Below are 17,596 nucleotides of genomic sequence, written 5' to 3'. Positions count from 1 at the left end.
TTTTAAACACTGATGAGAATAATTCAATAGAGAGGAAATAAATACTAATGCTGTATAAAATATAAGAGATGATTATAGAGGCAAAATCCTTGAGAGAACAAGAAGGGATGAGATCCACAGCATCAATATAGGGGATTTCATACGACAGGAGCATTTGCAAGTGGTAATTTCAAATAAAACCAGTCAACCCATCTATATCATTTTATTCCATAATATTCACAAGGATAAAGAAGACAGAAACTTGGATCCAGAGAGGGTTAGAGTGTTCCAGAAAAGGGAACTCAGTGTGCTCACAAGTTAGTATTACAATAATGACTCATGGAATCAGACAAAAGTAAAGACAGGAGGGAATGCCAGCTATTGAAAAAGAGATGAAGTGAGTGGATTGGAGGTCTTAATATGGCAGAAGAATTGTTGCAGCAAGATGAAAATAAAGAAAGTAGTGATCAGGTTGGTAAATACTTGAAAATGAGGATTTCAAATGCAGTGCTGTTACTAGTGATAAAGTAAAGCAGGACGTGGCTTTGGGAGTGAGTGGCTAAGGCTACTCTAAAGATTGTGGCATGCAAGACAGATAAGGCAATGATTGACTAGTGTAATGCATATCACTTCCTTGGATGCTAGAGTCATCAGGAATTGAGGTGGAAAAGAGCATGAGAAGCTTCAGTCAGTGGGGAAGAGTGACGGGCGGGTTTAGAGAGCAGCCATATGAGGCGGAGAGTCAGATGAAATGAAGGTTAAAAGACCTAGGGTTTTGGAAGGAGGGAAAAAGGAAATGAAATGGTTTCAAAGCAGCAATGAGCAGCAAGGGGTCACATAACATAATGCCCGGTCTTGGGGAAACAGAACAAACAGCCTCCATTTGAGAGGTCCTTGGGGGAAGTGGCTTAATCTAGTTTTAGTTAAGGCAAAAAGGAGAAATGAAGGTTTGGAAGAGAACGAGGATATAGGAGACTGTGTTGATCACAGATGGGGTGCTTCAGGGAGCACAGGAAAAGTGTCTGCGGGGGTGGCTGGAGGCTGGGTCAAATTCAAGGATGGCCATGGCAGCATTAGACCAAGAAAAGGCAAGCCAGCACGCACCCTACAAGGCTCAGGATTCTCATTCTGCCACAGGGAAAACCAAGACGTGACCTGTGATGATGTTAGTTCTGATAGCGAAATCACACAACGGTAGCCCGTGATGCCACAGGGACCTGGTCGCTGTCACCTCCTACAGTTCCAGATATCCTAAGGATCTTAGGCCACATCACTTTTATATTACATATTGCAAAATCAAACAATGGTAAGTCAAGCCTATCAGCTGGAAAGCAGGTTAGTGTCAAAAGGTATCTTCTTTCATATGTCACCCTTTTTGAAAAATGTTAAACCCCTCCCTTTCTTTTATAGGACAGAGGAGATTTTTAAATTTAATCAAGGCTCAGACTCTGGTGTATATTTTTGCCTCCATTTGTTTTTATTTTCCAAATGAAACTACCTATAACATACTTCTCTCCTCAAAAATTCTAGTGGAGAAATGATATTCTCATTTCACTTCTTTTACTGAGTCACCCTGAGAGGTGATTTAATATACTGATGCCATGCCAGTTATGTAGGTTTGGAATTGGGTATCTCTACAATTTCATCAGTGACGCTGTCCCAAGACTATTGATTCCTCTCAGGAAATTTAAATCTCTGAACGGCAACCGATGGCGCTAGGAAGAATTGCGCAGTCAGTAATCCATGAGTTCACCAAACGTTCTAGTCAGAGCACAGCCTCGTTTTTCCCTCTAATGCGGATCTCTTTTTACTCATTTGATATTAGGTCAGACTCCCTACCTCAATGAACTGCACAGCTTCCTAGTTGTGCACGGAACATAGGGAAAAACCAATTTCATTGAGGCTGTGACTTGAAGGCAGTGGGGGCTTGTATGACAAATGGTTGACTCACATGAACTCTCAAGAAAATTACGTATCTCCAGTCAGAAATCTCTCTTTTGTTTATTTAAATATAGAGTGATATGTCCCTTCACTATATCTCTTCGTTTGAATCAGCAGCAAATAGACACTCACATCAAACCACGAAGGTGGTGGCACTTGAATTGGGTCTTAAAACATGAAAAGGAGCTCTGAAAACATAAGGAAAGGTTGACACAGTGTCTGCAGATTTACAGGTACCTGAAAAAAGATGACATATTCAGGAACGAACTGTAAAGTTCATGTGGTCATAGTGAGGGGTGTGTGTTTTCGTTCTGGGAAAGAGCAAAGATATCTGGAGGCAGAAGTTACCATACAGAAAGTAAATTTCCATATGTCAAGTTTATCACATCAACTGGGTTGACTTTTTAAAAAACCAGCTCATCATTTGATTATATTGACAAGTTGATTGGGTTAGAAATGCAAAACTCGTTGAGAATGAGGACATAAACAGGGTTGATTTAACTCGGATTATGACTCCTCGATGTAGCATTAATTTCTTTACGGAAATAAAGGAAATAACACCTTCTGCCTCTTTCTAGCTTTTGGCGATTTGTACTAATACTTCTTGGATTTAGTCTCTAAGTGTAAAGGTAGGGATCTGAGCTGGATAGATCTCTACAATATATGCAGCTGTTTTACTGAATTGAGTAGTCAGTCCACACACACGCACCCACACACGTTATTAAGTACATACATATCACTAATCAAGCTAATTTTTCAACCTTTTTAGTATGATTCCTCTAATTGAATTTACATATGTCATTATTTAAGATAATGGGTAATGAAATTAGAACAGATTTACAAAACAAATTCTAAATACTTCATACTTCTGATTTTCACAAGTTTGGATAATTTCTGCATTGATTTTTCTACCACAGAGGTGAATGTCCCAACTTAGTCTCACAGACATGTATTTCAGGGTGCCACTTAAAACCCACCAAACACCTTCATATTTGCTTTCTTCTTATCCAGATGTTTTTTTAATATATAAAAAACTAGTGATTCTACCATTTTTAATATGTAAGCCCTAAATTTCATTTGCAAATAGTAAAGATGTCTTTAGAATTGAGTAGGTATGTTTAAATAGTCATGATTTTTTTCCTGGTAAATTGTGAGTAAAATATTTATCTAAAATTACATCGGGAATTCTCAACTTTCTTTTTTTTTTTTTTTCTGTGAATAACTGGCATACTAACATAGCCTTAAAATAATTTGGGGAACTATTGGTTTTCTGAACTCCAGCATATTTGAGAAAGGAGAACCACGAGATCAGTAATCAACAGGACACTGAGATAGAAGGACAGGCATTTGAAGGCTGCAGGTGTGAGAAGGTTTGTGACAGGTGAGGGTAGGAAGCCTGGCCTCACACCAACTAAACTAGCGAAAGAGACCCAAGTTTAGGACATGAAGCAAGAATGAAAGCTAGTGCAGTTCTGTGTTCACCCTTTCCCACAACCTGAACATCCAAAGGCCACAAGAGAGCAGAGCAGAAAGCCAGAGTACCAGCCACAGAGTCATGGCCTGACAGCCAACCCTCACCCTACCTACTACTGACTGGCTCCGTGGTTGGGAGAAGTTTCCTTAGTCCTCAAGCCCCTCTGTTCTTATATGTGTAAACGAGATAATAATGAAACTTAACTTTTTAGTAAAATGTGAGGAATAAATAATATAATCCAGTAAAGTGGACACATGGTAAATGGCATGTAAATGTTCAGTACATATTAGAACTGTATTTTTTTAGAGGGGAGAGGAGCAGAGGGAGGGAGAGAGGGAGAGGGAGAGAATCTTAAACAGGCTCCACATTCAGCACGGGGCCCTACGCAGAGCTTGATCTTACCACCCTGAGATCATGATGTGAGCCGAAATCAAGGGTCAGACGCTTAATTGATGGAGCCACCCAGGCGCCCCAGAGCTATATTAGGATTATGATTATGATTACTATCGCATAATCTAGGACGGTAGCATCAAAGTGAGAAGGGATAGTAAGTCTATTCCTATGCAGATGGAGAAAAATAACCCTCCTGCATTCATTAGAGCTACCTTTAACAAAGCACCACAAACCGGGTGGCTTAAACAACAGGAACTTATTGTTTCGTATTTCTAGAGACTAGAAGTCTGAGATGAGCATGTTAGCAAGTTTGGTTCCTTCTGAGGACTGGGAGGCAGAATCTCTCTGGGCCTCTTCCAAGCCTCTGGTGGTTTGCTGGCAGCCTTCGTGGTTTTCTTGTAGCATCTTCACCCTGACCCCTGCTTCTGTTCTCCCTGCGTGCATGTCTCTGTTCAAATTTCCCCTTTTTTGTAAAGACACCAGTGATATTAGATGAGGGACGTACCTTATTCCAGAATGGCCTCCTCTTAACTAATTACACTTGCAAAGACTCTACTTCCAAACAAGGTCACTTTCTGAGGGCCTGGGGTTTGGAACTTCACCATATGAATTTTGGGGAAGCACAATTCAACCTCTAACACCTCCCTCTGGAACACTCCTCCTAGGTAGTTGCACCTGCTCATAGAGTCCTCGTGACAGTCTGTTCTTCACACAGCTTCTTTTCATGGTCTAGTGGCTAGGGCTCCCTCCTCCTGGCATCACAGGTTAGACCACGAAGTGAAAAATATAGGAATATGGGATGAAACTATTTTCTCAAACATGTAAATGGAAAAATCCTAACTGCCACTGAAAGGTACTTAGGCTCCATGCCAAGTGTAGGAGATGGAGAGGATCTACATTACTCATATCATTTGTTCTTAACCTCTTTGAGAGTTTACTGAAAGCTAAGGATGTTATTTCCCTAGAATACAAGTGCACATGAAAACACGCACTGTTTTTTTGTATACACTTTCTAAAAATCGTTAGATTACCTCTTAAAGTCTTGCTTAGTCCCCCAGAGGTCCACTAAACCCAGATTGAGAATCTTGAGACCAAATCAGTCTTGCTACAGTTGAAATTTGGGGCCAGGTAAGTCTCTGTTGTGAGAGGTTGTCCTGTGCATTGTAGGATATTTAACAGCATCCCTGGTTGTTAAATGCTAGTAGCATCCCCCAGCTGTGACAATCAATATCTGCAGACATTGCCAGATAGCTCCTAGGGAGCAAAATCACTCCATTCGAAAACCATTGGTCTACACAGAGGGTTGATCCTTGCCCTCAAATCCGTTTACGTAAACATTTGGTAAAAGCTACTCTCCAATGTCAGTAACAGTGTTAAATAAATAATAAGAAAAACAGTTATCACCAGATTGAGGGTGTCCAGGAAATACGTACTTGCGTGTTTGTTTGTTCATTGTTTTATCTTCAAAGGATAAAGAATGCATGGCACTCTGTGAGTGTCCAGAAAATACTTATACGTGTGTTGTAGTTGTTTGTCCTCAAGCCATTCACAATTAGTGGGTGAGACAGAAAAATAAGCATCTAATCATAAATGTTGTCCAAACAGTCTTCCTTTGGGGGATGCTGGAATAACCTGAATATTTATGCACGTGATAATACTGTACTACTTGGATGGAAAGGTACTATGAGTGCATAGAGAAAATTATTTTGTCTGCTCAAAGCTGGAAACCTGTTTGTGAACCTATTATGTATGTTAGCAGAGGAGGGTGTGTGAAGGGATATATGTGTGTCAGATGTCCCTCTTTCAGACAAAATTTGACATAAACAAATTTTAAATGGTATTTTTTACCAATAAAACAGCATAGATTATTATATTTAAGTTTCAAACCTAAATTAAATCAGGACTATAGAAATATTTCCATATGATGCCTAAAAATAACAATGTGCCTTAAAATAAATATGACATAGGTAGAATATTATAACATTTTAATTTCCAGGAACTTAATTACTATCACATAGCACTGCCTAGGTTTGGAAGCTAATGGTACATTTAACATTCTATAATTATCTATTATTAAATAATTTGCGTTGACAGGGATAGTTGTTGCTCTAGATCCTCACTCATAGAACTTTCTGTAATAGTGGCAAGGTTTTATATCTGCATTGTCCCATGCAGTAGGTATCAAGCATTGAAATACAGCTAGTACAACTGGGTAACTAAATTTTAAATGTTATTTCATTTTAACTAACTGAAATTTAAATGGCCATAGGTGTCAAGTAGGTAACTCTAAATGGCTGGGAATATGTGCTCAATGAACAATTTCATTTTGTCTGATCTGATCTATTGTAAAGGAATGGGATGGCTTACGCGATGAGAAAAGGATAACCAGAACACAAATATGCTAAGAAAAGAAAGAAGGGAGGAAAACAAAGAAAATAATGTCATAAAAACAGATAAAAAGGATAAAAGTCCAGGCTTTCAGAGCCTTTCTTTCTTTCTTTTTTTCCTTTTAAATGTAGGCTCCATGCACGTGAGGCTTGATGGGCACCTGGGTAGCTCAATTGGTTAAGTGTCTCCTTTTGGCTCAGGTCATGCTTCTAGGGTCCTGGGATCGAGTCCTGCCTTGGGCTCCCTGCTCAGCGGGAAGTCTGCTTCTCTCTGTACCCCTTCCCCCTGCTCATGATCTCTTTCTCTCACACACTCTCTCTCAAATAAATCTATAAAATCTTTTAAAAAAAACAAAAACAAAATAAAAGCAATGTGGGGCTTGAACTCATGACCCTGAGATCAAGACCTGAGATCAAGAGTCCGATGCTTAACCGACTGAGCCACCCAGGTGCCCCTCAGAGCCTTTCTTGATAAAAGTTATTATAATTTGGCTAAGGCCATGGACTCCCTCACTTTCTTTGTGATTCTTGGGATATTAAGATTCCAACCACTGCCCTAGTAACAACTTAGTGCCTAGCCTCCACTCAAGAAGTACTGTCCCAAGTCACACATAGTACTCCTAGAAAAAAAGTGTTCATAATTGTTGGGATCCCCAAGTGAGACCTCCATTAGTTGGAGGCACAACATGATAGTGTCCCCAACATAGTCCTTGGCTGGCTGGTAGGCTTTGGGTTCTCAAGTCAGTTTGAAAAATCAAATTAGTTTTTATTCTTTCTTCTTTCTTTCTTTCTTCCTTCCTTCCTTCCTTTCTTTCTTCTTTCTCTTTCTCTCTCTCTCTCTCTTTCTTTTTTAGAGAGGGAGGTGGGGAAGGACAGAGGGAGAGGGAGAGAATTTTAAACAGGCTCCACACTCAGCATGACAAAGAGTTCAATCTCACAACCCTGAGATCATGACCTGAGCCGAATCAAGAGTTGGATGCTCAACCAACTCAGCAACTCAGGTGCCCCTAGTTTTTAATCTAAAAGGGGCTGCCTGAGGGCAGCAGGTCCAAAATGTCCTGTATGTCCAAACCATCAGCCAGGGGTCATTCATCTGTACCACAAAATGAAGGAGCAACAGCTATAAGAATAGATGTAGGAAGGATGTCTGGAGGTGGCAGAGGCTTAGCATAGGAAATAGATGAGCTAGAGCCAACCCCAGGTTTTTCTGATGGACCACTCGGTAAGGTCAAGAGGAATGGTGATCAGATTATGGTCAATGTTGTCTGGCAGGAGACGAAAGACACAGATCATTCTTACCAGCCCTCCCCCATACCTCCTGGGGTGTCAGTTACTCCTTCTGTAGATGTGGGGGATGTTGTTCTCCATCTACCACCAAGAAATCAGAATGTCCCATTCTACTACATTTTCCCCCCAATTATCTTCTTCTTGCTCCCAGAGTGTTTATCCAGAAGGGTCAGGTGCAAGAGGAACAAGAGAATTTTTATGAACTTACAGGGATTCATTATGTCTTCCACTTAGGCTCATGCAGAGGGACCTAATGAGAAATACATTCCACCAAAAAGTCACTGCCCTTATAATCTAGGACCAGAACAACCCAGCAAGAGAATCCAGATGCTGAACTAGATTTAAACTGGAAATTTCCTGGCCCCCTTTTGGGTGAGCTGTCACCTGAATAATGTTCCAACTACACTTGTGACTAGGGTTGCTATTAGGGGAAAGAAAGAAACAGCAGACCTAGGAATAGTCAGTGTGGAATTCCACTTTTTCAGAATAGGTCTATATAACCCTCCATTCCTTTAGTCCTAATCATTATGCAGAAAACGGTCGAAAGGAAAGGATTCTTTTCAGAGGCCAGTCAGATTCTGTGCCTGGAGACACCAGACTCCAACCCTCCTGCAGCCTAGATCCCCCAGCTGTGAAACCCAGCAGCAATCACTGGGCTGGGCGGGAGGAGGGGAATCCAGGGGTCAGGGGGGTCAGTGGCTGACAACTGGTCCAGGGAAGTGGACACAGTGGGAAGTAGCCTCACCTGTGAGCTCAGGCTCGGGCCACTGGGGCATACTCTATTGTCTCATCAGAATTCAATTCTAAAACATAAACTCAAAGACAAAATTATTAAGCGTTTTAAGACAGTGACCACAGAGCATTAAACTTCAAGCAGGAGGCCTGTCTGATGGTTGGTGCTGGCCCTGCCTAACCGATAATGCTCCCCCACTCATACCTCGCTCTCACATCGTGAAACTCCCCCGTTAGTTTCTGTAAAACCTTCCCTTGATCCGGATTACATTGTTTCACTTGTTTCTTAGATTCTTTATTTTGTATTAATTTTTTAAAGATTTTATTTTTAAGTAATCTCTACACCCAATGTGGGGCTCGAACTCACAACCCCAAGATCAAGCGTGGCATGCTCTATTGACCGAGCCAGCCAGGCACCCATCTCTTCAGTGTCCTTTAGGATTGAGCCTAGGTGTTACCTCTTTCACGATGCGTTCTTCTATCTCTGGAGGTAATTGGCAGTAACTGCTCCGTGTTTTTGTAGCAACACTTGTCTCCTCTATCACAGCACCAGTGACCGTAATGGGATTGTCTGTTCACTGGTCTGCTTTTCTTCCTAGACTGTAAACCCCTGTAATGAGACATACATAAGCATTTGCTGAATGAGTAGATCTGTTGAAGGGTCATTTTTCTGATAGTTAAACTGCTAAGAGTCTGCAGAACAATTTTTAACATCTAGTCAAACCCTTATTTTGTTTGGTGCAGCAAGCATTATGTTCTATACAGATAATTCACTAGTGAATTTCAATAGCTTTGTCAGTTTTTGGTCTGTTTAATCTTAAATTCCAAGTGGCATGATCACTTCAAGGAAAAATAACTTTCTACTGAACATACCCATACCCTGGGTGGTATGTTTTTGGAATCCTTACCCAACCAAAAATGTTTGTCTATTGTCATGAAATGATAATTTGCCTGGTCACAGATGATGCTTCAAAACTTCATAGATTTTTGTTTCATTAGCTTCTGGCTTTCAATGCTGCAAAGGAGTGTGAGTCTTAACCTGAATGTCACTTGTTTGTACACAACCTCATTTTCTTCCTGCATGCTTCCTGAAGGTTTACCTAGCCTTGAAATGAAAATTTCCAAATGTCTTTTTATCTGTGGGTCTGTATTCACTTTCTCTTTTCTGAAAGAAGCAAGTCCTTTCAGTCTTCATACTTAAAATATTTTTTAAAGGGCAGTTTTTTATATACACTAATGAGCACACTGGGTATTAATTCTCTTCCAATTTGTATAATTCTTCTTTAGGATCATTTATAATTCTGTTTGCTGTACTACTACCTTCATTTCCATTGTTTTGATCCTTGTCTTCCTTTCCTCTGTATTCAGACTCAATGTGATTCAAATTTTCATAATGCTTATTATAGTCCTTATATTTTCTAATGTGAATTTTATTCTAGTATTTTGCTTTTAGTCTAGATACCATCTTTCTTTATTGTAGGCATTTACTTTTTGTACTTTTGGTTATAATTTAATCTCAACTATTTCCCTTTTTATGGCTTTCAGCTTCATAAGTTGCATGCTACTTCACACAATTCCTAGAATATAATCATGACTTAATCCCTCAATAAGTGGTGGTTATTATCATAAGCAGTTCTCAGTAATTGGCATCAGAAAAGATCCTAGAGTTGCCGTTAGGCAAATACTATTCACTCTATAAAATTCAGGCCCCAAAGAGCTAGAAATGAACTTCCTGGAGGTCACAAAGATAGTTAATAGTAAAAGGATATATTCAGTACAAGTCTTATTAAACTAAGAGTCAAACATATTTCAAGTGTCATATAACAAACATAGGATCCATGTTAAGAATGGAAATGAAGTATGACTTGACTCCTTGCACTTATTAGTGGAGATTTCATTCACAGATGTATGAAATAAAACAGGACAACTTCACAGTGAACAATTTCACAAGAAATGTATCTGGGTTTTGGTGTTCATGCTCACTTCTGAAATATCTGGACCTCCTACATTTGTTGATTATTTTCTTAATAAAGATTTGGACAATCCAATAACTCTGAGTAATATCCTTAAGCACTAAACATTGCACAATGGAAACAAGACACGCCATTCTCACATTAGAAGGGGCTGTATCTTTTTCTTTCCATTCTTAAGAGATACAAAAAGAAATGGAGAATCAATGAAGCAAACATTGTGGCCTAAATACAAAATTTTCCCTTATATTGCTCTCTTTCAACTATGAACTTCCACTGGAGAGGCCACATTATATTGGGTTGATTGATGTAAAACTCCAAAACAAATAAATCCAAACAACCTCCCATGCCTACAGCTTCCCTCTAATTAACTTGCTGGAACTCACATTGTTGGTCCACAGCTACTCCATGGGTCAGTTAAAGCTTTTGGTCTCACCTTACCCAGAGCCCACAACTGGGCAAGTATTCCATTGAGCACATGAGACTACATATTGGTATGAATAACTTCAATAACTTTACATCATAATTATCAGGAGGAATTTTTTTTCATGGCTGGGATTCAAATTGTTTTACCTGATAACTGAAATGGACTAACTATTCTGAAGAATATTAACATTTCCCAGAAAGCCAAAAGAGTCTTTTAATACTTAGATGTTAACAATGAAAGCTCTGAATACTAAATAAAGGACATTTTCTACATTTTAAGAGACTCTTTCTTAGGTAATTATGATATAGCACATTTTTTTCCTCCAATGCTATTGACAGCGACTTGGGCTCTCAAGCAACCCCTTTCTGGCTTTCGGGTTTGCCTTCTAACAAGCCTCACTGGATACCGAATAAGGCAAAATGATACACACAGGTCAGACAAAGTGATATTCATTAGTGAGTACAGATAAGTGAGTAGGCTCCTGAGGGCTAAGCCAAAACACGTGGTCTGATCTTTTGCTGGGAAATTCTGAAATGCTAAAATGAGAAGATTAAGGATGTCACTAAGTTCACCAAACTTTTCTATTACTTCTCTTACAGGGCATTTCTTTGTTCCAAAGAAAGACCTTTTCAAGGATAATACTGTATTGAAATACTGAGAAAAAGCAAATGCTTCTAAACTCTGAAGAAGCTCCATGTCATCTCAACATCAAAACTTGCACAGACTGTGAAGACCAGGTCTTCCCTCCTGAGTGTCATCACTCAGGAGCAGGAGACAAAAGCAAAGACAGGACCTTCTTCCAGTGGTCTCATAAACACATATGTGTGTAAAATATTTTTACATTGTGACATATGCCATCCATATAGAGTAATGTGTAAAACTTATATGTATATTTCAAAAAAAAAAAGCATAAACTACATATGCATGTAATCACTACCCATATTAAGATCTAGAACATTCCTAGCCCCTAGCCTCACTGTGTGCCCTTCTCTGCCCACAATTCCATCTTTTGCCCTGAATTAACCATTATTCTTACCTTCCTTTTTTCTTTAAATTTTTACCAGCTCTACATGGATCTTTTATAATATACTTAGTTTTGATTGGTTTTGAACTTTTAAAAAGTAAAACCACACTCTATATTTTTCCATCTTTCTCTGTAACATTCCACAAGCTAAATGTTTATTTGTAGATCTCCATTCTGAGATATAATGGAATAACTGGTATTGGACTGGCTCTCCCACGATAGACAACTAGAAAATGACACAAAATATATGAAACAAGTGTTTCCAGGCATTTTACATCAGACCATATAGGACTAAGATCCCTAAGATGAGGGGTGCAAACAAAGTGAGCCCTATAAATTCTTCAGAGTTCTGACTGTAGGTGCTTGCTGGACTGTGAGAAACCATGGAGAACCCAAGCAGAGCAAACTAGTCTCACTGCAGAAGACCAGAAAGAAGAGTGCTAGGAAGAGATAGAGTTCCAGAAATCTGCAGAGATTCTTTGAGTCTACAGCTGAATATTGAGCTGTGCTTGTGTAGGGTGAAACTCCATGAGGCCAGGCAAAAGGTAACTACCAGAGAAAGAATAACTGCTTGGGAGCTGTAGGCTGATCACTTTCTACAATTCACGTTGGTGAGGAGATGCTTGAGTTCTGACCAGCCAAAGTGAAACAAACTTGTTAAACATACAGGGTACATAATAGTAGCCCTAGTAGGCTCTAGCTTTAATGGTAGAGCTAAACTAAGAGTAAAGGCTATTCTAGACATCCCTGCCCCGACAAAATTTACAAGCAAGCTTCAAAAGGCTCAAGCTTATCTACAACTCACTTAATTGCCTGTCAAAACAAACTGTAAGGCTCTTTAAAGGAAAACCATAAAATCCAGAAATGCAACAAAGTAGTAGTCATAATGTTAGGATCTCATAAAGTATGACTACACATGTGTAAAAGTAGGAAAATGCTTCCTATAAACAGTGGAACTATCCATCAATCAAAACAGACTCAGAAATATTAGAATTAACAAAGACTTTCAAAGAGCTATTTTACATATGTCTAAGTATTTGAAGGAAAATTTGAACATAATAAAGAGATGAATGGAAGATATTTATTTTAAAAAACCACAATGAACTTCCAGAGGTGAAAACCTGAAAGGAGAAAAAGACATATCTAAGTTTCAGTTGAATATCTAAACACTTCTCTCTTAGGAAGCAAGAAAATAAGGAGACATAAAAAGTTGTAAGAAAAATGAACAACAAATTAGCCTAATCAACATTTGCAGAACACTACACACACACTAATGTTGAAAAACATACTCTTTTCAAGAGCACATGGAATATTCACCAATATAGACTATACAGCAGAACATAAAACAAGCATTAATTTAAAAGTTGAAATAATGCAGAGTATGTTCTCTAGCTATAATGAATCTATTCATAAATCAATTTAAAAAATTAGGAAACTCTAAAATATTTTGAAATTAAACAATATACTTCCAAGTAATTCATAGGTCAAAAAAAGAAAGACAAAAGAATTAGAAAATATTTTTAATTGAATTATAATGGAAGAAAGTTATCAAAATTCAGTGTGTGTAGCTAAAGTGGTATTTTCAGTAAATTTTACAGATTTAAATGCTTGTATTAGAAAAAAATAATAAAATAAATCATCTAAGCTTCAAACTTAAGGGGTTGAAGAGAAAATTAAATCCAAAGTGAGTAGGAGGAAGGAAATATCAGAGTGGAAATGAAAGAAATTAAAAAATAAACAGAAAAGAAAGTCCATGAAACTGGAAGCTGATAGTTTGAAAAATCAATAATTTTAAATCTCTAGCTAGAACAATAAAGAAAAAAGAGAGAAACCCAAATTACCAATATCAGGAATAAAAGAAAGATTATTACCACAGATCTTAGACATATTTAAAAGAAAATAAGGGAATATAATAAACAATATTATGCCAATAAATTCGAGTTGACATGGACAAAGTCCTTTGAGACACTAATTTCCAAACTGACACAAGAATATAATATATTTTAAAAATTTGAATAGCTTAAGATTAAAATAATAAAATTTGCAAGTAAAAATCTCCCTTCAAAGAAAATTCCAGGCTCTGATGACTTCATAGGAAATTTTTTCAGACATTTAATATTAAAAAATACCAACTTCACACAAATCCTTTCAGAATATAAAAGAGGCTGAAATGTTTTCAAGTTCATTTTGTGAAGCCAGCATTGTCCTGAAATCAAATCTAGCAAAAACATAACAAGGAAAGAAAATTACAAAGATTCTACTTGAACAAAAAAAGGGAGGTAGAGATTATCCCTGAAATGCAAGGATAGTTTGTCATCAAAAATCAAAGTAATTCACCCTATTAGCAAAATAACCACATGTAATTACCTTAATATATGCAGAAATATCATTTGAGAAGATTCAACATCAATTCATGATAAACACTCTCAGCAAACTAGGAATAATAGCAAATTTTATCAACATGATGATGGCATTTATAAAAAAAACCTAAAACTAATATGTAATTAATGTGAAAGAATTAACACTTCTTTAAGATGAGGAAAAAAGCAAGGCTGTCTACCTTCACCATCCCTATTCAACATTATACTAGGGGTCCTGACCAGTGTAATTAGGTAAGAAAAAGAAATCATAACAGAGATAGATGGAGAGATTGATAAGTCAATAGATGTATAAATATATTGGAATTAAAGAAACAAAATGGCCTTTATTTATGGATAATGTAATTATATATGTGGAACATCCTAGGTATCTACAAATATCCTATTGCAATTAATATGTTAAATTAAGAAATAAATGGAATAATATACCACAGTCATGTTTGGAGAGCTCATTGTTTTTCAATGCTCAGTTCTCCTTAAATTCAACATAGAGCCATCAAAATACTATCAGGCTGTTTTTGTAGAAATTGAAAGATGGTTGTAAAATTTATATGAAAATGAAAAATAGGGGCGCCTGGGTGGCTCCGTTGGTTGAGCGTCTGCCTTCAGCTAGGGTCATGATCCCGGGGTCCTGGGATCGAGTCCCACATAAGGCTCCCTGCTCAGTGGCTCAGCAGGGAGCCTGCTTCTCCCTCTCCACCTCCCCCTGCTTATGCTCTCTCTCTCTCTGTCAAATGAATAAATAAAATATTTTTAAAAAAGAAAAAAATGTAAAATATCTAGAATAGCCAAAACAAATTTTTAAAGGACAAATTTAGAGAAATTCCACTATCTTATTTAAAGACCATAAAGTTACAATAATCAAGACAGTGTAGAAGTAGTGTAAGGGTAGATATATAGATTGATGGAATTAGAAGAGAAAGCCCAGAAATAGATGTATAAATATAGTCAGTAGGCTTTTGACCAAGGTGCCATGGTAGTTCTGTTTAAATGATAGCGTTTTCAACAAATGACACAAAAACAGTTGGCAAAAAATAATAGGCAAAAAATAATGAAACTCAACCTTGTATCACACCAAAATAAAAAATTAACTTGAAATCCATCATACGTTTGAAAGTAGGAGCTGAAACTACAGACTTCTGGAAGTAAGCATAGGTGAAAATCTTTGTGACCTTGGAGTGGCAAATACTTTTTAACAGTACATGAAAATCACTAATAATTAAGAAATGGATAAATTAAACTTTATGACAATTTAAAAGTCTGCTCTTTGAAAAACTCCATTGCAAAATCAAAAAACAAGCCATGGACTGAAATAAAATCTTCACAATGTTACATGTATCTTACAATATAAAGAATTTCTAACTAAATAATAATATTAATAATAAACCAATAAAAAGGGCAAAATATTTGAATAGACACGGCACCAAAGACAAAATACATGAAAAAATAACCAATGTTATTATTCATGAAGGATATGTGAATTTAAATCACAATGAGGTACCACTGCACATCTATTAGAATGACTAAAATTATAAAGACTGAAAACACCAAGTGTTAGTAAGGATGTGGAGCAATTTAAAATCTTATAAATGGCTGTTAGGGATGTAAAGTAGTAAAACAACTCTGAAAAACAGTCTGATAGTTTCTTGTGTTGCTAAAATTTTACTTATCATATGATCCAGCAATTCCTCTCCTAGGTATTTACCCTAAGAAATGAAAACATATGTCCTCAAACAGCTATGTATACACACACATAGCAAGCATTCTTACTCGTGATAGTATATAGCCAGAAGCAATGCAATACAGGCGTACAACAAAAAGTGGATCCGCAAGCAAGTTGTGCAATTGTCATACAACGAAATTAGTATTTAGTAAGACAAATGGAACAAACTACAAATACACACGACATGGACGAGGCTCAAAAACATTATAATGAGTAAAAAAGCAGACACAAAAGAGAACATGCTGGATGATTTATGAAATCTAGAAGAGGCAAATTCAATCTATAGCATAACAAAGCAGTTCCGTGTTTACCTGGGGCTAGGGATAAGGGGGTGGGGTTGAATGCAAAGAGGAGTAAGGCAAGTGGGGCAGGGGGAAGATGGACATGTGCTAAATATTTATCAGGGTGGTATTTATATAGGCATATGTTTTTTAAAGCTTATGGAGCTGTAGACTTAATATAGGTACATTTTATTTTACAAACTTCATACCTTAGGAGATCTAATGTGAAAAAAACAATTTTTATGTCCTAATCAATAAATTAAGAAAATAATCCACATTTTCCAAGTTTTATTTAATCAGAGATGAATCTGACCTGATATATCCCTTATTAAAAATAAGACAAAATTGCAAAGTAACCCACATTTACCCAGTAAATACGCTCCTTGGAAAGACGTCTCGCTTTTTAGGCATTTAGACTTTCCAGTCCTATGTTGTTATTTTCCAGCTTGCTTCTTTGTGTTAATGAAGCTAGTTTAAGATAAGCCACTGGCCAACAGCTGTCTACTTCTTTCAGTATAGTGACAGGGGAAATAAACATTTCTCATTCTTCCCCTACTAATGCCAGACTACGTTCAGCAAGCTCTTTGGTTACTGTCATAGGTAGCAGCCTGTCTTTTCCAATGGTAAGAATGCATTAATCCATCTGATAAAGGGCAGTTTGAGAAAGGTGACCACAACTCAGAGCTCTTTAATCTGTCAAGTCCTATTTTCTTTTACCCTTGAAATGTTCCAGAATCCTCTTTCCAATCTGTCACAGGCAAGTCTAACATCCCACTCTAGAGTTTACATTAACTTTTAATAATATTATTGGCAGACAAAAAACCAATTTACAAAGATGGTCTTCTATGTTTGTATTATTAGTATCTGAATTGTATTATAAATTTACCTTTCCTGTCTTTGTTAATGGAAACTATATTCACATATATACTATGTACTATATTTCTAGGGTGTAGAGAGAAGAAAATAAAATACTTTATGGTGAATAAATAAAATTATGTCTAAATTATTTCCTATTTGATAACAACTTATAGGCTATTTATAATAGGTCTTCAGTTATTGGATGGATAGCTTGTCAAGAATGTGGTAAATACTCTATAACAAATGAATCCTCCTGATACAATTGGGAATAATAATTTTCCACGTGCATACAATATTCCAACCATAAATTGCATGCTTTAGTATATGGATTAGAAGTTTCCTCCTTGAAGCTCTATGCTTCAAGAGAAATTTATGTGCAACTAATGTAACTGTTTCAGTGAATTTTAAATCTTCTTTAGATATTTCCTGTTAGATAAATCTCTAGTGAGAATTTCATTCCACCATCCCTGGCAGCTTCTCAAACTCAGTATAATAGAATTAGCTACTCAGATGGGACCATGTTACTGGAAATGGCAATATTTTTAACTTGTGCTTAGAGGATATTTACCAGTACAGCTGAGGACATATTTTAACAAATAATTATTTCTTCCTTCCTCTGTACCCACAACTTTCATCCTCTATACCCCAAACAGTTACTATTTGATTCTCATAGGTGACTCTTAATTATCCAAGGTAATGAGCACACATCTAAGAACATTTGTATGTCAAAAGTACTGGTCTT

General features: G+C 37.2%; 1 long non-coding RNA gene across 1 annotated transcript in view; it reads right to left on the bottom strand.

The window, feature by feature from the left end:
- Positions 1 to 17,596, bottom strand: part of LOC145722577 (uncharacterized) — a 234,175-nt gene that overhangs the window by 58,275 nt on the left and 158,304 nt on the right. Inside the window, exon 3 of the long non-coding RNA XR_014146922.1 lies at positions 8,652 to 8,803. This is a non-coding gene — a long non-coding RNA (uncharacterized LOC145722577). The remainder of the gene's footprint in view (positions 1 to 8,651; positions 8,804 to 17,596) is intronic.

Source organism: Leptonychotes weddellii, chromosome 7 (genome assembly GCF_054177405.1).
Source record: "Leptonychotes weddellii isolate Sample4059 chromosome 7, ASM5417740v2, whole genome shotgun sequence".
NCBI lineage: Eukaryota > Metazoa > Chordata > Mammalia > Carnivora > Phocidae > Leptonychotes > Leptonychotes weddellii.
This window is presented reverse-complemented; position numbering and strand designations above follow the sequence as displayed.